General features: G+C 47.7%; 1 protein-coding gene across 1 annotated transcript in view; it reads left to right on the plus strand.

Moving 5' to 3' along the window:
* The first annotated feature begins 221 nt into the window (after nucleotides 1–221).
* Nucleotides 222–22,155, plus strand: part of Elovl7 (ELOVL fatty acid elongase 7) — a 92,234-nt gene continuing 70,300 nt past the window's right edge. The window contains exon 1 of the mRNA XM_045138993.1: nucleotides 222–285. The gene's annotated coding sequence lies outside the window, so the exon portion shown is untranslated. The remainder of the gene's footprint in view (nucleotides 286–22,155) is intronic.

A 22,155-nucleotide genomic window follows, 5' to 3' on the forward strand; every position in this document is an offset into this window, starting at 1 on the left:
CCCCTCCGGGGTGGTAGTCCGGGAAGCGATGGATCCAGGCCCGGCGTGGCTGTGCGCGCGCGCGCTGGTCCCCGGTGGCGGCACCTGGCGGCGGCTGGCGGCGGGCCTCGGGCGGGGTCGGGGCGGCGCTGCGTGACGCGGCGACCGGGGTGGGAGAAGCGGGCAGGTGACACCCCGCCGCCTCCGCCCCAAACGGCGTCTAGTCGGCGGCCCGGGCAGCAGGGGCCGCTGTGACCGACGGAGGAGCACCCACCCTAGGCGCTCGGCTCCGGGGCTGCGGGCGCGGTGAGTGCGGGAGGGGACGGCGCGGGGGGGGGCTCCATGGAACGGGGTGGTGGAGGGGTGGGGGACGGACGGACAAACTTTCCCCGGGCCGCCGGAGGAGTGCCGGGGGAAGGACGAGGAAGAGAGGGCCCCGGGGGAAAAAAGGGGTCCTCGCTGTGCCCCGGTGCGTTCTCCGGTGCCCGCGCCGTGCGCCCCAGGGCGCATCGCCGAGGGGCGCGTGGTGGTGGTGGTGGGAGATGGACGGGCGGTGGTCCGGGCCCGCCGGGCGGGAAGCGCAGAGGTGCCCGCGCTGGACACCGGGACACCAGGAGGGACAGCGTACGACCTTGGCCGCCGAGGTCACTTGGCCAGCTTCACTTCGTCCCAAATCTCCCCGATCCCCTCTCCTCCCCCCCCTTTTCTCCCCCCCTTGTTTCTTCCCTCCTTCTTCCTTCCTCCCTCGCTGTCTCTGGTTCTGTCCCCGCCGGAATGAACTCTTTGCAGGAACCGGGCTCTCTGGCTTCTCCGAGCTGCAGCATCCCGTCCCGGTGGTTGGTGGCCCCGGGGAGGGAGGGAGGGAGAGAGAGAGAAAGAAAGGGAGGATGCCACGCTGAGCTGTGAAACAGGTCGTTCCGGACGTGGACTAAAGAAAACCTTGTCGTTTCACCATCGTCCGAGGTGTGTGACGGTGGTAAAATAAATAAATTGAGATAAATTTAAGAAACAACAACAACAACAAAAAAAACCCCAAAAGGCCCTTTACCCTCCCTCATCAGCCAGCGCTGATTCAAAGTTAACCGGATGTAGAGGAGCGCTCTTTGGAGCTCCCGGGGGATGGGGAGGGGGAACTGGGCTCCGTCCCCGCCCCAGCTCCGGGGTAAGGCTGGGCCAGCCTGCGCCCTCCCGAGCTCTCCCCGCCTAGGGTCCCTCTCCTCTCGCTTGATCCGCTCGGCCCTGCAACTCTCTCTGATCCCCCGTCTCTCCTGCATTGCAATTCTGCCCTGAAAGTCCTCAATACTTTCTGAGCGCCTCCCTCCTTAACCGTGCGCACTAGCTCACGCCCCCCACCCCCGAATTGGGAGGCTCACCAAGGTCAGCTAGCACTAGGTAAAATCCTTGACCTTTCCCCCATCATGACAAAGGTGGGCCAGGGTGCTGGTCCCCAGTCGAGGTAAGGATCTTCAAGGATCATGTGTGGTGTAGGTAGATAAAGCATTCTCATGGTGTGGCCGAGAGCGGTCAGGGGCTCCGGCTGGATCCTGTGTTTGTGGGGTGGGTGTGGACCACTGTGTTAAGCTAGGATTGCTTAAAAGTTCTTTTCTTGGACTTTATTCCTCTGAAGTGGTGTGCTGTTTGGAGCATCGTGGACCAGTTTCTGGTCCCTCTTTTCCTTCTCTTTTATAACTTTAATTAATTAATTTGTGATGGGCGGGGGGGTGGGCAAATGAGCACACCATGGCCTGTAAACAAATCCCAGGGTGGCAAACAAACTCCAGAGGCATGTGCCACCATGTTTGTCTGATTTACATGGGTGCTTGGGGAAATCGAACCTGGGTCCTTAAGGTTTCTCAGGCAAAGCGCCTTATCCGCTGAGCCATCTCTCCAGGCCCCCTCTTTTTCCTTCCTGCGCGTGGCTTTGTGCTGGCCTGGGCTGTCTGAGCCTTCCCAGCCTCCCCCCTTCTCGGATGAGCCACCCGGCGCTCCGCACGTGGGAAAGTATTCTGTCCCACTGAGCTCCATGCCCCCTCTCTTTAAAAGACAGACAGATGAACGGTTTATTTCACAGGAGATGATTGATCCATTTATCCCATGGAACTTTCTCTCTCCCAGCTACTTAGCCTGGCTTATGACTTAGTGTCACCTTCAGATCTGGTGAACACCTCTCAGTGTCCCTTGTAATCCTCTCAAAGCATCACTCTTTTTATCTATTATGTAGAGAAAGAGAGACTGGGCACACCAGGAACTCTAGCATGTAACAAAGTCCAGACGCGTGTGTCACCTTGCCCACGGTGGCTTTACGTGGGCACCGGGAAACTGAACCTGGGTCCTTTGGCTTTGCTGGAAAGCGCCTTAACCACTAAGCCATCGCCTTAACCACTAAGCCATCCCACCGGCCCTGTATCTGTGACTCCTCACCACATCCACTCTTCCCCACCAGGAACAGAGATTGTGTTGCTTGCTGTTCGTAGTCGGGGTGGTGGGAATCTTCTTCAGCGAACGCTTGCTTTCCGCCGTAAGATCATAAGCGACTTTGAATGTGACATTGTCAGATCTTACACCCAGTAATTGCTGGAGGAATGATTGCAGAACACAAGGCAGCATGAACCAAGAAAGTCCTGAGCAGCAGGTTTTGTTTTGTTCATTTTGTTTCTTTGACAGGAAGATAGAAAGAGGCGGAGAGAGAGAGAAGATAGAGGGAGAGGGAATGGGCACGACAGGGCCTCTAGCTACTGCAAACGAAGTCCAGACACATGTGCCACCTTGTACATCTGGCTTACATCGTGGATCCTGGGTAGTCGAACCTGGGTCCTTTGGCTTCACAAACGCCTTACCTGCTAAGCCATCTATCTCTCTAGCCCTGGAGCAGCAGGTTTGATTGAGGGATAAGTCTGAGTTTGAATGGTAGACAGTAGATGAAGGCTCATGCTGACTGTTTTTCCATAGCTTGGTTGGTGCCACTTAACCTTGGAGTGATATTTCAAGGTGTCAAACAGTACAACAAATCAACAGGGAGCTGTGAATTGCCAAACAAAAACCAAAACAGTAATTTTTTTTTTTTTTTTTTTTTTTTGGTTTTTCGAGGTAGGGTCTCACTCTATCCCAGGCTAACCTGGAATTCACTATGGAGTCTCAGGGTAGCTTCAAACTCACAGCAGTCCTCCTACCTCTGCCTCCCGAGTGCTGGGATTAAAGGCGTGCACCACCACGCCTGGCTTTAAATTTATTATTATTATTATTTTTAATTTTAGATAGAGCAAGAGAGAGAGAAAGAGAGAGGAGTGAGAATTGGCATTCCAGGGCCTCAGCCACTGGAAACAAACTCCACATGCTTGTACAACCCAGTAGGCATGTGTGACCTTGCACTTGCCTCACCTATGTGCATCTGGCTTATATGGGATCTGGAGAGTCAAACATGGGTCCTTTGGCTTTGCAGGCAAGCGCATTAACCAGTAAGCCATCTCTCCAGCCCGTAAGTTATCTTTTCTTTTCTCTGTCTCTCTCTATTTCTTTTTTTGAGGTAGGGTTTCACTCTAGTCCAGGCTGACCTGGAATTCACTGTGTACTCTCAGGATGGCCTCGAACTCACGGAAATCCTCCTGTCTCTGCCTCCCAAGTGCTGAGATTAAAGGCACGCACCACTACGCCCACCTTCATAAGCTAGCTAGCTAGCTAGCTTTCTTGCTTGCTTGCTTGCTTTCTTTCTTTCTTTCTTTCTTTCTTTCTTTCTTTCTTTCTTTCTTTCTTTCTTTTGCTTTAATCTCAGGACTTGGCAGGCAGAGGTAGGAAGATCGCTGTGAGATCAAGGCCAGCTTGATGCTACAGAGTGAGAGAGCTCCAGGTCAGCCTGGGCTAGAATGAGACCCTACCTCCAAAAAAAATTTTTTTTGAGTAACTTTTTACTGAAAAATGTAGCACACACATAAATGCATATAAATAAACAGAGTAGGCCATGGATATATATAGTGGCTGAATGTCTTAATATGTCAGAACGTGTTGGATGAGGCATCAGTCAGGGCAAACAGGCATCTTTTCATGAAACGCCTGTAAGTGAGGTGGGCCTGAACTCACCAGGAGAGGTGATGCCGAGAATCGGCTGTACAAGGGAAGTTTGGGGTGAGGAGAAAAGAGGAATGTAAGGCGGTACCCGAATGGTGAGACTAAGAGACTAGTTCCAAACTACTACATGTAATTTGGCCTCAGTGAATATTTTGCTCTTTTGTCCTTTTTTATCTTTTTCTATGCATGTTTTTCTGCACACTCCACATACATTTTTAGTATTCTGTATTTTCTATATAACACATGTTTCATCTTAATACTTTTCCAAACTTACTGTTTGCATTATATTTCAGTAATGTATTACTTTTTTTTCTCTTGGGTTGTGGGGATTTAACCCAGGGCCTAAAACATACCAGGCAAATGGTGTGTCACTAAATTACATCCGTAGCCCTTAATTACTCTATTGCTGCACTGGTGGATTAGCAACAAATAACAAACAATGGAAATGAGCAGCATTATCTTTAGAGACATGTCATTTTACAAATTGGAGGTGGCTTCCTCAAGATAGTCGTCTAGAAGTAGAATCACTGTGGGTGGGCGTAGCCATTTCTCAACCCTCATTTCTTTTTAAAATTTTTATTATTATTATTTAATTGAGAGTGACAGATAGATAAAGAGGTAGAGAGAGAGAGAGAATGGGCATGTCAGGGCCTCCAGCCACTGCAAATGAACTCCAGACGCATGCGCCCCCTTGTGCATCTGGCTAACGTGGGTCCTGGGGAATCGAGCCTCGAACTGGGGTCCTTAGGCTTCACAAGCAAGCGCTTAACCGGTAAGCCATCTCTCCAGCCCTTAACCCCCATTTCTTTTTTTTTTTTTAATATTTTTTGTTCATTTTTTATTTATTTATTTGAGAGTGACAGACAGAGAGAAAGACAGATAGAGGGAGAGAGAGAGAAAATGGGCGTGCCAGGGCTTCCAGCCTCTGCAAACGAACTCCAGACACGTGCGCCCCCTTGTGCATCTGGCTAACGTGGGTCCTGGGGTACCGAGCCTCGAACTGGGGTCCTTAGGCTTCACGGGCAAGTGCTTAACCGCTAAGCCATCTCTCCAGCCCCTTAACCCCCATTTCTGAAAGCGATGGAAAAGAAAAAAAAAAACAAAAAAAACAGGATGGGTACACTGTGCCTATCTTTTCTCTCCGGGAAGTAACAATTCAGTTCAAAATAATGGTACTTTTGTTAGCTCCCTAGGGCTGCCCTGAGCCAACAGCACAAGATGAGTGGTTCAAAACAACGCCCCATGTTCTGCCGCTGGTCCCGAGGCGCGGGGCTGCGTCCACAGCTGGCATTGTCCGTCCCCTGTAGGAGCCCGAGGGAGAGTCTTTCTCAAGCCTTTCTCCCGGCCTCTGAGGACAGCAGCCATCCTTGGCCCTGAGTGGCTCACAGAAGCCATCGGCGGCTGCCTCTGTCTTTACCAGGGACTCTCTGTGTCTCTGTCTTCATGTGACCATCTTCTGAGGGTACCATTCATGTGGATCAAAGGCCAGCCCCACTGCAGTATGAGCTCATCTGAACTAGAAACATCTGCAAACAGTCCATTTCCAAATAATGTCTCGCCCTGAGGTAGTGGGGTTTTCGGGTTTTGGCATCTTCTTTTAGGAGTTACGTGGAAATTGTGAAAGACAGTGGGATGTGCAAAGAACCTTCCAGTAGTTTCTACTTAAGTTTTGGAGGTAGGACTTTTCCTGATTTAGTTGCTTATTCTATCTTTTCTTTCTTTCTTTTTTTAAAATAGAATATTTTTAATTTATTTACTTGAGAGCGACAGATACAGAGAGAAAGGCAGAGAGAGAGAGAGAGAGAGAGAATGGGTGCGCCAGGGCCTCCAGCCACTGCAAACGAACTCCAGATGCGTGTGCCACCTTGTGCATCTGGCTTACATGAGTCCTGGGGAATCAAGCCTCGAACCAGGGCCCTTAGGCTTCACAAGCAAGCATTTAACTGCTAAACCATCTCCCCAGTCCTCTTTTTTTTTTTTTTTAAGGGTAGGGTCTCACTCTAGACCAGGCTGACCTAGAATTCACTCGGTAGTCTCAGTATGGCCTTGAACTCATAGAAATCCTCCTACCTTCTCCCTCTCAAATGCTGGGATTAAAGGCGTGTGCCACCACACCCGGCAGTTGTTTATTCGCTAATGGACCTCTTGTGCAAACATCAGTTTCAGGATTGAGTAGGATGTTATTTGCCAAACAAACAATTTTAGAGCCATTGTAAATACGGTAGCATGTCAAACTGAGAAATGACCTAGAATTTCAATAATACACACTAGATAGTCGTAGGAAAAGAAATATATCATAAACTGATTTTTAGAAAGTATTTTGTACATGTGGTATGTTTTACTATTCATTAGCTATGGAAAACTTGAGAACTAATCCAGATTTGGCTTCTCTTTTTTCTTTCTTTCTTTTTTTTTTTTTTTTTTGAGGCGATAGGGTCTCTAGCTCAGGCTGACTGGAACTCACTATGTAGTCTCAGGGTGATTGATCCTCCTACCTCAGCCTCCAGAGTGCTGGGATTCCAGGCGTTAGGATTAGATTAGCTCAGATTTGGCATGTATATAAAACTAATCTTCTAAAGTTGGGTGTGGTGGTACATGCCTGTAATCCCAGCATTTAGAAGACAGATAAAGGAGAATCAGGCATTTAAGGTCATCTCAGCTACATAGTGAGATTGAGGCCAGCCCAGGCCATGTGACACCCTATTAAAAAAAAAAAAAAGCTTATTTATTGATTTTTTTTTTTTTAATAAAATGACTGTACTCTTGGGCTCCCTCCCCACCCCACCGCTGCCCCAGTTCTGCTGAGGGTTTTCTTCAGTGGGGTTATTGGTATTGATTGTGGGGACCAAGAGGCCTCCGTCAGTTTGGGGCAGGTGTGTGGGGCAGTGCCTTGGGCCGTTCCCACCCGCCCTGAGGCTTTTGCAGTCTTTCCACTCCCCTTTTCCACAATGTTTCCTGAGTCTTAGCAGACAAGATAGGGATCTAATCAGGTATTACATTCTCTGTAGCCTCTGGATCTCTGCTTTTGTTGAGGTTTGAGTGACCTCAGTGTCTGTCACCAGCTCTCTGGAATTTGTTTTCAGGCTACCTGTGTGTGTGGGGGGGGGGGGGCGGGGGTTGAGGGGAGGAGCTGGCTCTTCAAAATTGGCTTGGCTATGTTAACAGCGCTTTAACACTGGGAAGCAAAAGTTCCCCTTCTTGTAAGTGACAGAAGTAGACAGGCCACCTTACACAGTTGACTGTTATGCAAATTAAATGTTTCCTCAAAGGATAACAAATACCTGTGAGGATGTGGGGGAAAAGGAACCCTTATCTACTGCTGGTAGGAATGTAAACTGGTGCAGCCACTATGGAAATCAGGACACCTGAAGATAGAGTTACCTTACGATCCAGATGTTCATGCCACTCTCAGGGACACACACAAAGGACACTTGAGTCAGCATACTTCAGAGATGTTTGGCCCATCCATATGCTTATTGCTGCATTATTCACCGTAGTTAAGAAATGGGTCAGGGGTGGTGGCGCTCACCTTTAATCCCAGCACTTCCAGCACTTGGGAGGCAGAGGTAGGAGGATCACCATGACTTCGAGGTCACCTGGGACTACATTGTGAATTCCAGGTCAGCCTGAGCTAGAGTGAGACCCTACTTCAAAAAACTAAAATAAGAAAGAAAAAGAAAAAGAAAAGGAATGGAACCAGCCTTGATACCCATTAACAAATGAATGAATAACAGAAAATAGGGAACAGGTACATAATGATTTTTTTTTTTTCAGCCAAATCATGACATTTGCAGGGAAATGGATAAGACTGTTGATGAAACAAGCCACACTGAGAAAGACAGAGGACATATGTTTTCTTTCATATTCGGAATTGAGATTTAAATTTGGGCTGGAGAGATGGTTTAGTGGTTAAGTGCTTGCCTGTAAAGTCTAAGGACCCCGGTTCGAGGCTTGATTCCCCAGGACCCACGTTAGCCAGATGCACAAGGGGTTGCATGCGTCTGGAGTTTTTTTGCAGTGGCTGGAGGTCCTGGCGTGCCCATTCTCTCTATCTGTGAGTCTTCCACTCTCAAATAAATAAATAAAAATAAACAAAAATAATTTTTTAAAAAATTTAATTTGTGTGTACATGCATACGTGTGTCTAGGTAATTAGAAAGAAAAAAGACTGAGAGCTGAAAAATGGCTCAGTGGTTAAGGAACTAGCATGCAAAGCCTAAAGACCCAGGTACGATTGCCTACATAAAGCCAGATGCAAAGTGAAGCATGCATTGGGGTTTGTTTGCAGGGTCAGGAGGCCCTGATGTACCCATTCTCTCTGCTTTCTACCCACTTCTTTCTCTCTGTCTCTGTCAAATGAATAAATAAAAGTATTGTTTTTAAAAGAAAAGGGAAGCTGGAGAGATGGCTTAGTGGTTAAAATATTTGCCTCCAAAGCCTAAGGACCCAGGTTCGGTTCCCCAGTACTCACGTCAGCCAGGTGCACGAGGTGGAGCAGGAGGTCCTGGCACGCCCATTCTCTGTCTCTAATAAATAATTAAATAAAAATGAAATCTTTAAAAATAAAAATAAAAAAAAAAGGGCAAGAAACTGCTTTTAGTGATGATATCCGCTGCTTTTCCAGACCAGTGTGCCATGGAAGTTTATTTTTTATTAACTTTTAAGTAAACATTCAAAGCAATGGGTTTCATTGTAGCATGTGCACACATATAGTTTGTTCTTATGCTTCCCTCTTCCGCTCTTCTCCCCTCCTGTTGGTCCCTTTCTCCTCCAGCCTTTCTTTCTGTTCATGTCATGCGTATATTACATTGTTTTCTCCTCTTCTCTGAAGTATCTTCCTCCTTTCTCATCATCCCTTTTTGTTTTTTTGGTTTGTCGAGGTAGGGTCTTACTCTGGCCCAGGCTGACCTGGAATTAAATCTGTAGTCTCAGGGTGGCTTCGAACTCACAGCGATCCTCCTACCTCTGCCTCCTGAGTGCTGGGATGAAAGGCATGTACCACCACACCTGTATTTTTTTTTTTCTTCTTTTTACTTTTAAATTTTTTCTTACTTCTTTAAGAGAGCGTGAGAGCGAATGGGCACCAGGGCTTCCAGCCACTGCAATTGAACTCCCGACACATGCATGAACCACCGTGTGCATCCGGCTTTATGTGTGTACTGGAGAATCCAACCTGGGTCATTAGGCGTTTCAGGCAAACACCTGAACCACGAAGCCATCTTTCCAGCCTGGTTTTCTACCCTTCCAGTAGAAGGTACAGAGCCTAACCTGGACAGCATCGAGGTGTTTTGGAAGTTGCGTGCTCAAGCAGGGCACGGTGGTGCACGCCTTTAAGGAGGATCTCTGCAAGTTCGAGGCCAGCCTAAGACTACAGAGTGGGTTTCAGGTCAGCCTGGGCTAGAGTGAGACCCTGCCTTGAAAAATAATACTACAACAACAAAAACCAGAAGCTGCATACTCAGCAAGTATTTGAGAGTCAGCGTTGTGTCAGGCCAAGGAGGAACTGGTTGGATGGCTGTGGTGTGTGGGAGATGAACAATGTCAGGGCAGTGTGTGTGATCCACGTAGAGTTGTTTGTAGGTGAAACCATGTGGGTAGACTAGGTCACTCTCCTGAGCTCAGAGAAGGGAGAGCTGGGCGTTGTGGGGGTGAGGGATGGGAGACATGGTCCTGGAAGGAAGAGAGAATGCTTTTCTCGAAACTGCTCTTACACAATACAGAAGAGGGCTTGGGATATGGATGCCTAGACTTGTAGGGGCCAGGTTTACTGAGAGCCTCGTTTGGCCTACTGAAGATAATGGATTTGATCCAGAAGCCCATGGGGAGCTTTTGGAGACAGGTAGGGGAGGGACCTGCAAAGACTATAACTCCCTCTGGGATTGACTGCCTCACTTTAGGAAACCTCTCCCCATGTTGTGGCCTATCTCATTTCCTTATCTGATCTGGAAAGGATGTCCACCTTTCATGTTAACATTCACTACCTCTCTGCTTTAAGCTCAGCTCACATTTAAATTCTGGAATAGCAAACAGACTACCAGAGCACCCAGTGTGTATGCCTCTGCACCTAGAGGATGCTTGAGCCTGCATTTAAAGTTTACTCCTGGGCTGGGTGTGGTGGGGCACACCTTTAATCCCAGCACTCGGGAGGGAGGCAGAGGTAGGAGGATCACCATGAGTTCAAGGCCACCCTGAGACTACAGAGTGAATTCCAGGTCAGCCTGGGCTAGAGTGAAACCCTACCTCAAAAAAGCAAAAAAAATTTAAAAAAATAAAAAAAAATAAAGTTTACTCCTGCTGGGCGTGGTGGCGCACGTCTTTAATCCCAGCACTCGGGAGGCAGAGAGAGGTAGGAGGATCGATGTGAGTTCGAGGCCACCCTGAGAATGCACAGTGAATTCCAGGTCAGCCTGAGCTAGAGTGAGACCCTACCTCAAAAAAACCAAAAACAAGTTTACTCCTGGGCTGGAGCGATGACTTAGCTGTCAAGGCACTTGCCTGCAAAGCCAGTGGACCCAGGTTCAATTCCCCAGGACCCATGTAAGCCAGATGCACAAGGGGGCACACGTATCTGGTTTGTTTCCAGTGGCTGGAGGTCCTGGCACACTCATTCTCAAATCTCTCTCTCTCTCTCTTTCTTCCTGTTTCAAAATAAATAAATAAACAGTTTACTCCTCCATGGGTGGCTATGAGGCAGGTATTTGTGGTGTTTCTCAGGCATCTGAGTAGCCACAGGGATGCATTTTATGTGTGTTTTTTCATGAATGGCCTCAGGTCAGCAAGGAGCGCACTGCCTGCTCATCCCATACGCAGATGTAAAGAAGGATGAAAGCAGGAAGCATGTAGTTGCCATTGAAATCCAGGCCTGGGGCTGGAGGGATGGCCTAGTGGCTAAGGTGCTTGCCTGAGCGAAGCCCAAGGACCTGGGTTCGATTCCCCAGTACCCACACAAAGCCAGATGCACAAAGTGGCACAAGCAGGTGGAGTTCATTTGCAGTGGCTGGAGGCCCTGGCGCACCCATTCTCTCTCTCTCTCTCTGTCTCTCATAAATAAATAAATAATATTTTAAAAGCAATCCAGGCCTGCTCGCAAGCTCAGGCTCTTCCCACTTTGTATATTGAGTTTATGGAGTGATGTGGGAGAGGATTTAGGAGACTCCAGGGATTTGATCTGGCACAATTATTTTGTGAAGGCATAGGGTGGTTCAAAAAAAACCTTTTTTAGGGCCAGTGATTAGAATGTGAGACTTGAAAAAGTTTATAGAAGCCCAGAACTGCAATAAAGTCCCTCTTACCTTTCTGCATGTGTGTGTGTATTTTCGAGGTAGGGTCTCGCTCCAGCTCAGGCTGACCTGGAATTCCTCAGGGAAACTCATGGTGATCCTCCTGCCTCTGCCTCCCAAGATGATTAAAGGCATGTGCCACCATGCCCAGCTGAATTTTTTTCCTGTGTGCGTGGAGGAGTGCGTGGCGGGGGACGCAGCATGCGCATGGAGGACTGAGGACAACCTTGGGGTGTCTGCCCTCTTCTACCTCCTTTGACTCAGGGCCTCATGTTTTGCTACTTTTTGCACCAGTCTAGCTGGCTCAAGAGCTTCCAGAATCTCCTGATTCTGCCTGCCACTACTAGAGGAACATTGGGATCACAGATGCATGAGCCCCTTTGCACATCCAGCTTTAAGTGTGTTCTGGGGGGAATTGAACTCCAGCCAGCAAGCTTGAGAGCAGGTACCTTTAACTGATGGACCATCTCCGTACACCAAGTCCTGCTTTCCTTTCTATCCCAGTTGCCAGGGGTTTATCTTAAATAGCACATTGGGGGGCTGGAGGGATGACTTAGAAGCCAAGACTCTTGCCTGCAAAGCCTAAGGATCCAGGTTCAATTCCTCAGTACCCACATAAGCCAGATGCACAAGGTGGCTCATGTGTCTAGAGTCTGTTTGCAGCATCTGGAGGCCCTGATGTGCCCATCTTCTCTTTCTCTGTCTGCCTCTCCCTTAAATAAACAAAAACATAATGATGTAAAAAAAAAAAAAAGTAGAAAAATCAGCCAGGTATAGTGACACACACCTTCAATCCCAGCACTTGAGAGGCAGAGGTAGGAGAATTGCTGTGAGTTTGAGGCCAGCCTGCAATGATAGTGAATTCCAGGTCAGCCTGGGCTAGTAGGAGACCCTACCTTGGAAACAAAACAAAACACACAAACAAACAACAACAAAAAACCGGTGAAGTGAGAAGGAAAGAATGACTTTGGGGGCAAGGATAAAGAAACTTTCTCTCCCTTCTGTCTCCCTTCCCATCTACAAGAAACACAAGAGAGAAAAAAATAAAGATACAGCAGAATATTGATAGCCTGGGTGACGCAGCCCAAGCCAAGCTCAAAATGAAAATAGCGTTAAGATATCATGTCTCACATTTCCAGAAGTGTCTGACTCCGCTGGACCATCTGCTCCGCCAGGGATGCCCATTACTGAGCACTCAGTTATGCACGTCAATAAGGCCACAATGGGCCATAATGCCAGCAGCCCGGCATCACTCCACATTTATCCTCTCCAGTCTGACCAGGGACGGATGGCCAAGGCCCATTGCTGTCACTTAAGTAGTTTTGTGAAGAACATTTAGGCTTTTGAGTTCATGTTTTTGTTAATATTTTTTTTCATGGTCGGTGTAGAAAAAGATAGAGGTTTGTGGCATACATAGGTTTTCTGTACGTGGCCTGAGAAAATTGACACGTACATGCGATCAGTATTGACAGATTGTTTTCTGCTTATAATAATACACAATATTATATGCTGATCTTAGGGATGTGGAAACTTGTAACAGAAAATAACAAAGCGGGGGGGGGGGGCAGGAAAAACATCATAACAAAAGACAGGAAACATTTCACCCATAATCCTACCAAACCAGAAATGACAATTGTTAACATGTTGGAAAATTGTCTCACAGCCTCCTGCAGGCATTTTATTCCTTTTTGTTTTTTTAATTAGTTGCATACACAGTGTGTACACAGTCATGTTGGTACCATCATTAACCCCCTCCCTGTCCCCCTGCCTCGGCAGGGACCCTCCTCACTGGGGAATATGGGTCATCATGTAAGCATTTTTAATAGGTTATTGAGATTTTTTTCTTCTTTGCTCCCTCCCGTCTTTTTGTTTGTTTGTTTGTTTGTTTGTTTTTTCAAGATAGGGTCTCGCTCTAGCCCAGGCTGATCTGGAATTCAGTCTGTAGTCTCAGGGTGGCTTTGAACTCACAGCAATCCTACCTCTGCTTCCTGAGTGTTGGGATTAAAGGTGTGCACCACCACATCTGGCTCTTTCTCACTATTAAATAAATAAATACTTTAAAAATAAAAAGACTATATTTAAGAGAGTGAGCTGTTAGTGTTTGCTGACAAATTTGATGTTGGAGTGAGAGAAGAGGAAGCTTGATCTCACCTGCCAAGTTACCACATGTCTGGGAACTGGCCAGAGTTCCATCTGTCCAGTGCTATATTTGAATTAAACTTCTTCACTTCCCCGTGGAAAAATAAAACCAAGCTCTTCTGTTTGAACATCTCACTCTTAGGCTTTTCCTCTAGTTGCCTGTCTTCATCTCTTTTTTTGTTGTTGTCATTTGTTTTTCAAGGTAGGATCTCCTTCTAGCCCAGGCTGACCTGGAATTTACTCTGTAGTCTCAGGGTGGCCTCGAACTCACGGCGATCCTCCTACCTCTGCCTCCCGAGTGCTGGGATCAAAGGCGTGCGCCACCACACCCGGCTTCTCTCTTCATCTCTGTCGTTCTGGCTTCCTTCCCACCCGTGTAGTGGACATGTCTCCAGCCTCACGCCTGCCCTGATAACCTCTGATCCTGTAACTGCCTGCTCTCTCAGCCTATCTCCTGAAGAAGTGCCAAGAACAGATAATTAGACCTAATAGTCCATCTTCGAGCCACAGCCTCTGGCTTTCCAGCTCTCAGGCCTCCCTTCCTCCCTTTCTTTTCACAGTGTCCTTCATTTCCCCAAAGTGTCTTCATTTTTACCTGTGTTACTTCTGTATCTACCTGGCAAAGCAGCTCCAAACCTAATCCTGTGGTCGTCCTCCAAGTGGCTCCAAGTAGCTGAGCCATGGTTTGGAAAACTGATTTAGAAAAGGTGAATGGACCATGGCACGGTTCCAGTCCCCTCTAGACTCTGGCCAACATTATTCAGTGATTTTGCTCGGTGACTCTGTACCTTGGCTGTATACTAGAATCATCCAGAAGCTTTTGAAGTTCTCACCGCTCGAGCTGGGCTCAGTGGCACACACCTGTATGTAATCGCAGCTACTCAGGAGGATCATGAGTGAAGTCGGCTTGGGTTACGTAGTGCATTCTTGTCTCCAAAAAATACCCACCAGTCAAGCCAAGAATCCCACTGCTTAGGCCAAGGAAGTGTGATGTTTTGGGCTAGAGAGATAGCTTAACAGTTAAGGCACGTGCCTGTGAAGCCTAATGGACCCAGGTTCAATTCCCCAGTACCTGTGAAAGCCAGCTGCACAAGGTGATGCATGCATCCGGGTTCTTTTTGCAGTGGCTAAAAGCCCTGGCGTGTCCCTTCTCTCTCTCTTTCAAATAAATAAAATGACATTTGGGGCTGTCAGTATCACTTCCCATCCTTCAGGAAGCTCCAGTGCATGATTAACTGAAGAGCCACAGCTTGAATTTTGTCCTTGAAGGGTCTTCTTTTCCTGTTCCTCCTAAAAATTATCCTAGCCCTTCACTGCTCTCTAAAATCTGCCCCGCTAGGGAAAGAAAGACAAGTATTGTGTTTTCTCTCATACCTGGGACCTAGATTTAAACACCCCCCCCCCAGCAGTTGAGCATGGTGACATAGTGGTCATGTAACGTCCATGATCTCAGCAGGAGGATCTGAATTCAAGTCTAGCCTAGGCTACATAGTGAGATCCTGTTTAACAAAAAGTTCCCTAACCTAATTCTGTTTTATAACCCTCAGCAATTGACATCACTTTCTACTTTGCAAGAAAAAAAAAAAGAGAGAGAAACTTTTGCTGTGAATCTCCTCTAATTATTATTTTTAAATGACTTAGTGGTTAAGATGCTGTCTGTGAAGCCTAAGGACCCAAGTTTGATTCCCCAGTACCCACGTAAGCCAGATGCACAAGTTGGCATATATGTCTGGAGTTTATTTATTTACAGTGGCTGGAAGCCCTGGGGCACCCATTCTCCCTCTCCCTCTCCCTCTCTCTCTCTCTCTCTCTCTCTCTCTCTGTAAACTAAATAAATAAAATAATTTTTAAAAATAACAAGGAGCCAGGCATGGTGGCACACGCCTTTAATACCAGCCCTCGGAAGGCAAAAGTAGGAGGATTGCCATGAGTTTGAGGCCACCCTGAGAATACAGAGTTAATTCCAGGTCAGCCTAAGCTAGAGTGAGACCCTACCTTGAAAAAAAAAAAAACGAGGGGCTGGAGTGATGGCTTGCTGGTTAATGCATATGCCTGCAAAGCCTAAGGACCCAGGTTCGATTCTCTAGGTCTCACGTAAGCCAGATGCACATGGTGACGCATGTGTCTGGAGTTCATTTGCAGTGGCTGGAGGTCCTGGCATGCCTATTCTCACTCTCTATCTCTCTCTCTCCCTTTCTCTATTTATTTATTTAAATAAATAAAATAGATAAATTAAAAAAAAACAAATAAAATTTTATTTATTTGCAAGCAGAGAGGAGAGACATGGACAGTGGGTGTGCCAGGGCGGCTAGTTGCTGCAAATGGACTCCAGGTTCATGTGCCACTTGGTGCATCTGGCTTTACATGGGCAATGGGGGATTGAACCCAGGTCGTTGGGTTTTGCAGGCAAGTGCCTTAATCACTGAGCCATCTCTTCAGCACCCCCCCACACACACTGTGATTATTTTTGTGTCCATTTAGTCAACTATGCATTTCTGCCCCCTACTTCACACCCTCCTTTCTCTTTCCCCATCTTCCCTGCCCTGGTGGAGAAAGAGGTTGCCCTGAAGGCCTTAGTTCCACCCTCTTCCATGTTTCCCCCGACTTTTCGCCATTCTCCTCATTTCTTTCCACTGCTTCTTTCATTGTGCCTAGAAAAACACATAAGGTGTTATCACTTTATTTAAAAATTTTTTTTTTGTTGTTTCTTCATACTTATTTGAGTGCGACAGAGAGAGAAAGAGGGGGAGAGAGAGAGAATGGGCACACCAGGGTCTCCAGCCTCTGCAAACGAACTCCAGACGCGTGCGCCCCTTTGTGCATCTGGCTAACGTGGGACCTGGGGAATCGAGCCTCGAACCTGGGTCTTTAGGCTTCACAGGCAAGCGCTTAACCGCTAAGCCATCTCTCCAGCCCAGGTGTTATCACTTTAGACAGGGCATTACACATGTAATTCCAGCACCTGGGCAAGTAAGCCAGAGTATTGCTGTGATTTCAGAGCTAGCCTCTGATACCTAGTGATCTGAGGCAAGGCAGAGCTATGTAGTAAAATTCCATTTCAAACACATCCCCTTAAGCCAAAAACCATACAACAGGAGAGACAGAGCTTGGTTTTTGACTGCCTTTTCTTTCTTCCAGTCTTTCCAAAGAGGCCTCCCTCAAGAAACCTATTCAGGGGCTGGAGAGATAGCCAGGTGCACAAGGGGGCGCACGCGTCTGGAGTTCGTTTGCAGAGGCTGGAAGCCCTGGCGCGCCCATTCTCTCTCTCTCTGCCTCTATCTGTCTTTCTCTCTGTGTCTGTCGCTCTCAAATAAATAATTAAAAAACAAACAAACAAACAAAAAAAACACAAGAAACCTATTCAGGGCCCTTCTGTCACTCACCTATCCTGACTTTGCCATTGGCTCCTGTCTCGCTGGTCTGCCATCTTTTCTCCTCTCAAGTCACACAGATGCCAGTGAAGGCCACCCTGCTTGGTCACACTGACCTCATCCGACACATCTGGCTGTCTTTCTCTAGATTTTTCTCACATCTTTCTCTCTTTTTAAAATGTTTTGGCTTTTCTAGGTAGGGTCTCACTCTAGCTCAGGCTGACCTGGAATTCACTATGAAGTCTCAGGGTGGCCTCGAACTCACGGCGATCCTCCCACCTCTGCCTCCCACGTGCTGGGATCAAAGGTGTGTGCCACCACGCTTGGCCTATGGTTTTAATCCTCTGCTAGAGAGAAAAATCTGTTTCTTCAGCCTTGATCTTCTCCCAAATGCCAGATGAACATCTCCACCTGAGCGTCCTGTGGGTTTGTCTGTTTAGCCCGCCTGTCTGATGGCACTGCCGAGTCTGTGCTCACTCAGGTCGGAGAAACTGTAGTCTTTTTTTTTTGTCTGGTGACCCTTTTTTTTTTTTTTTTTTTTTAATTTGAGAGCGACAGACACAGAGAGAAAGACAGATAGAGGGGGAGAGAGAGAATGCGCGCGCCAGGGCTTCCAGCCTCTGCAAACGAACTCCAGACGCGTGCGCCCCCTTGTGCATCTGGCTAACGTGGGACCTGGGGAACCGAGCCTCGAACCGGGGTCCTTAGGCTTCACAGGCAAGCGCTTAACCACTAAGCCATCTCTCCAGCCCGTAGTCTTGCTGTCTTGCTATCTTGTTAGATCATAGCCCTTCCAGAGGACCTCACCGCAGCTGGTCACCTTCCCTCTCTCCAGACACTCCAGAGAGCTGGTAGGCCACCATGCAGGCAAGGCCACCACCCCTGATCCCTGCCATGAACAGAATCAGGGTGGGAAAAGAGCCCCTTGCCCCTCAGAAACCTCAAAGAGGTGGAAACCTTCTCTCCCTCCAGTAGCCCCTTCCCCTTGGAGAGCTTAAGAGGGACCAGAGGCCTTCATGCTGCCCCGTGCCCCCTTCCGTCCAAATGACGAACTCTCCCACGGAGGCTCCAAGCTGAAGGGTGACCTGCCTCCGTGCCCCTCCCAGACCAGCCTGCCCGCCCTCCGCAGTCTCAAGCCCGCTTCACGTAAGGCATCTCCGCCCCCATTGGCCTTGCTTCATGCCCAGTCCACCAACCGCCCGCCACGCATCTTCACTCGCTGACGCCTTGACCCGATCCTCGCTGGGGTGACTGCAGAGATACCCCACTTGCTGTATGCCTGCCCTTGGCCGCACCTCTCACGCTCACCCTGCGTCTGCCTCGTCTGCCTACAGCTCAGGCTGGTCCGCTCGGCTTGGGGCCTCCTGGGCTCAGCACCGGTTGCCAGTGCAGCCCTGGCCCTGGTGAGCCGACCGCCCTGGCACTTCTCACGCCGAGATTTCTGAAAAACCATTTCATCTCAGGAAAGTTCTGCAAGCTCTTTTCACACTGCTCGCTTGCATTCCTTCTTCTGTGAATTTACTCCTTCTCCTACTGGAAAGTACCCAGTTCCTACCAGTCATGAAGAACCACTTCAGGGCTGGAGGGATGGCTTAACAGTTAAGCGCTTGCCTGTGAAGCCCAGGGACCCCGGTTCGAGGCTCGGTTCCCCAGGACCCACGTTAGCCAGATGCACAAGGGGGCGCACGCGTCTGGAGTTCGTTTGCAGAGGCTGGAAGCCCTGGCACGCCCATTCTCTCTCTCCCCCTCTATCTGTCTTTCTCTCTGTGTCTGTCGCTCTCAAATAAAAAAATAAATAATTTTTAAAAATTTAAAAAAAAAAAAAAAAAGAAACACTTCAGGGCTGGAGGGATGGCTTAATGGTTAAGGCCAAAGGAGCCAGGTTTGATTCTCCAGGACCCACATAAGCCAGATGCACAAGGGAATGCATGCATCTGGAGTTTGTTTGCAGTGGCTGGATGCCCTGGCATGCCCATTCTCTCTCTCTTTCCTCCTCTCTCCCTCTCTCTGCCCACCCTTCTCAATAAATAAATAAATGTAAATTTAAAAAAAAGAAGTAGTGCAGAAAAAATGTATGTATTTCTGTTTTCTTTTTTTCAAGATAGGGTCTCGCGCTAGCCCACGCTGACCTGGAATTCACTATGCAGTCTCAGGGTGGCCTCGAACTCATGGGGATCCTCCTACCTCTGCCTCCCGAGTGCTGGGATTAAAGGCATGTGTCACCACTCCAGGCCAGAAAAAAAAGTTATTAAAAAATGGTTCAGATATCATTTCTGCCCCAAATCCTTTTCTTTTTCATTATTATTGTCTTGGTTTTTGAACTGGGAAATGGCTTAGCACTTTGAGCCTTGGACTCTGTCTTTTGGTTTTTCAAAGTAAGATCTCACTCTAGCCCAGGCTGACCTGAAATTCACGGTGATCCTCCTACCTGTGCCTCCCCAGTGCTGGGATTAAAGGCGTGTGCCACCACGCCTGGTTTATTATTGTCTTTTTAAAAATATTTTTATTGGGCCGGAGAGATGGCTTAGCAGTTAAGACACTTGCCTGTGAAGGCTGATGACCCAGGTTCAATTCCCCAGTACCCATGTAAGCCAGCTGTGCAAGGATATATATAGCACATGTATCTGGAGTTCATTTGCAATGGCTAGAGGCCCTAGCAGGCCCATTCTCTCTCTCTCTCTCTCAAATAAATAAATTAAACAAAATATTTTTATTTATTTATTTCACAAAGGCAGAGAAAGACCGAGGGTGTGCACACCACAGTGTCCTGCCGCTGCAGATGAACTCCAGGTGGATGCACTACTTTGTGCATCTGGTTTTGTGTACTGGGGAATTGAACCCAGGCTATCAGGCTTTGCAAGCGAGCACCTTTAGCCACTGAGCCATCCCTCTATCCCTTATTATTAACTTTTTGAGTCAGGGTCTCACTGTAGCCCAGGCTGACCTAGAATATACTCTGTAGCCTCTGCTGGCCTCAAACTCATGGCAGTCCTACCTCAGCCTCTTGAGTTGGGATTAAAGGCCTGAGTCATTATGACCAGCTCTAAAGCCTCCTTAATATTGATATCTTTATAATATCCTCATACACATTAATAAAACATATAACTTATATTATGTATATCTATCTTTTATTTATTTACTCCTGGTATTGATTGGATGCTTGTGTTGTCCCAAGCAACAAAGAACATTCCCAAACAGGCTGAGATGCCCGTAAGAACTTTTTGTGGTGGTGGATTTGTTGTTGTTTTTTTAATTAATTAATTTATTTGTTTGAGAGAGAGATAAAGACAGATACATAGAGAGAATGGGTGTGCCAAGGCCTCCGGCCACTGCAAACAAACTCCAGACACACACGCACCCTCTTGTGTATCTAGTTTACCTGGGGTCCTGGGGAATTGAACCTGGGTCCTTTGGCTTCACAGGCAAATGCCTTAACCACTAAGCCATCTCTCCAGGCACAGTTGGGGTTTTTGTTTGTGTTTGCTCTGTCATGGATCAATAAATAGTCCTATTGCACATGATGAATATGCAATTGGTAGCACAGGCGACGCAACCCAGAAATTCAGCTGCACCTCAGCTCATCTTTGTCTTGTTCACAAGTGCCCTACAATGTCAAATCATTGGCTGAAGAGATGGCTTAATGGTTAAGGCACTTGCCTGTGAAGCCTAAGGACCCAGGTTCTATTCCCCAGTACCCACATAAGCCAATGCACAGGTGGCACCTGTGTCTGGAATTCATTTGCACCCATTCTCACACTCCCTTTATCTGCCTCGCTTTCTACTTCTCTGTCTCAAAATAAATAAATAAATAATATTTTTAAAATATTTTTTGTTCATTTTTATTTATTTATTTGAGAGTGACAGAGAGAGAAAGAGGCAGAGAGAGAGAGAGAGAGAGGGAGAAAATGGGCGCGCCAGGGCCTCCAGCCACTGCAAACGAACTCCAGACACGTGCGCCCTCTTGTCCATCTGGCTAACGTGGGTCCTGGGTAACCAAGCCTCGAACCGGGGTCCTTAGGCTTCACAGGCAAGTGCTTAACTGCTGAGCCATCTCTCCAGCCCCAATAAAATATATTTGTTAAAAAAATCAAATCATGCCAGTTCTCTGTGAGCATCTCTAAATGGTTACCCTTTGATGCTGGACCTGGCTCGTGCTGAAATAGTGAGGAATCACTGGCACCCACCTGCACAGCCCACGGGCAAACTTTGAGAAGGTCAGCGAGGTTTGCTGTGTGCCGTGATGGAAGAGGGTCCACAGCAGGGAGACCAAAGAGTCGGCCTGAGCTTTTCAGCTGAAAGTGAAAGAGAATCATAAAAGGTGAACTGTACCAACCAGCCAGGCTTTTCAGCCCAGAGCAGAAATACAAGAAGGCGTTTGAAACTCAGCTGAAGCACCGTAGGAGCAGAGGAGTGTGCTGTAAGACAAGAGTTGAGTCAAAGCCAGGCGTGGTGGCGCACGCCTTTAATCCCAGCACTCGGGAGGCAGAGGCAGGAGGATCGCCGTGAGTTCGAGGCCACCCTGAGACTACATAGTGACTTCCAGGTCAGCCTGAGCTGGAGTGAAACCCTACCTCAAAAAACCAAAACAACAACAACAAAAAGATAAGAGGTGAGTCAAGAGAGTGAGAGCCATCTTACAGGTTGAGACATCTTGCCCAGGGTTATTGCCACGCCTGCAAAAACCAACTGCTGTTCCCACAATGCACAATCTGCAACCCCACTGAGGAGTGTTCCTAGCAGAATGGGGGCAGGGTGAGGGAAAGGAGGGTACCAGCACACATGATGTAGCCATACAAAATATGTTGTTAATAATAATAAATAAAAAGAGAGAGAGAAAGAGAGAGAGATAGCTTAGTGGTTAAGGCACATGCCAGCAAAGCTGAATGACCCAGGTTTAGTTCCCCAGTACCTGCATGCCCATTTTTGATTTCTGTCTCTCTCTCAAATAAATATATAATTCTTTTCTTTTTATTCCTCAATTTTTATTAACTTTTTCCATGATTATAAAAAATAACCCATGGCAATACCCTCCCTCCCCCCTCTTTCCCCTAAATATATAATCTTATTTATTTATTTATTTGAGTGTGACAGAGAGAGAAAGAGACAGAGAGAGAGAGAGAATGGGTGTGCCAGGGCTTCCAGCCACTGCTAACAAACTCCAGACACGTGCGCCCCCTTGTGCATCTGGCTAACGTGGGTCCTGGGGAACTGAGCCTCGAACCAGGGTCCTTAGGTCTCACAGGCAAGTGCTTAACCACTAAGCCATCTCTCCAGCCCATAATTTTTTTTTTTTTTTTTAAGAGGGAGCCAAATGGGGCTGTGGTG

This window comes from Jaculus jaculus, chromosome 20 (genome assembly GCF_020740685.1).
Source record: "Jaculus jaculus isolate mJacJac1 chromosome 20, mJacJac1.mat.Y.cur, whole genome shotgun sequence".
Classification (NCBI taxonomy): Eukaryota; Metazoa; Chordata; class Mammalia; order Rodentia; family Dipodidae; genus Jaculus; species Jaculus jaculus.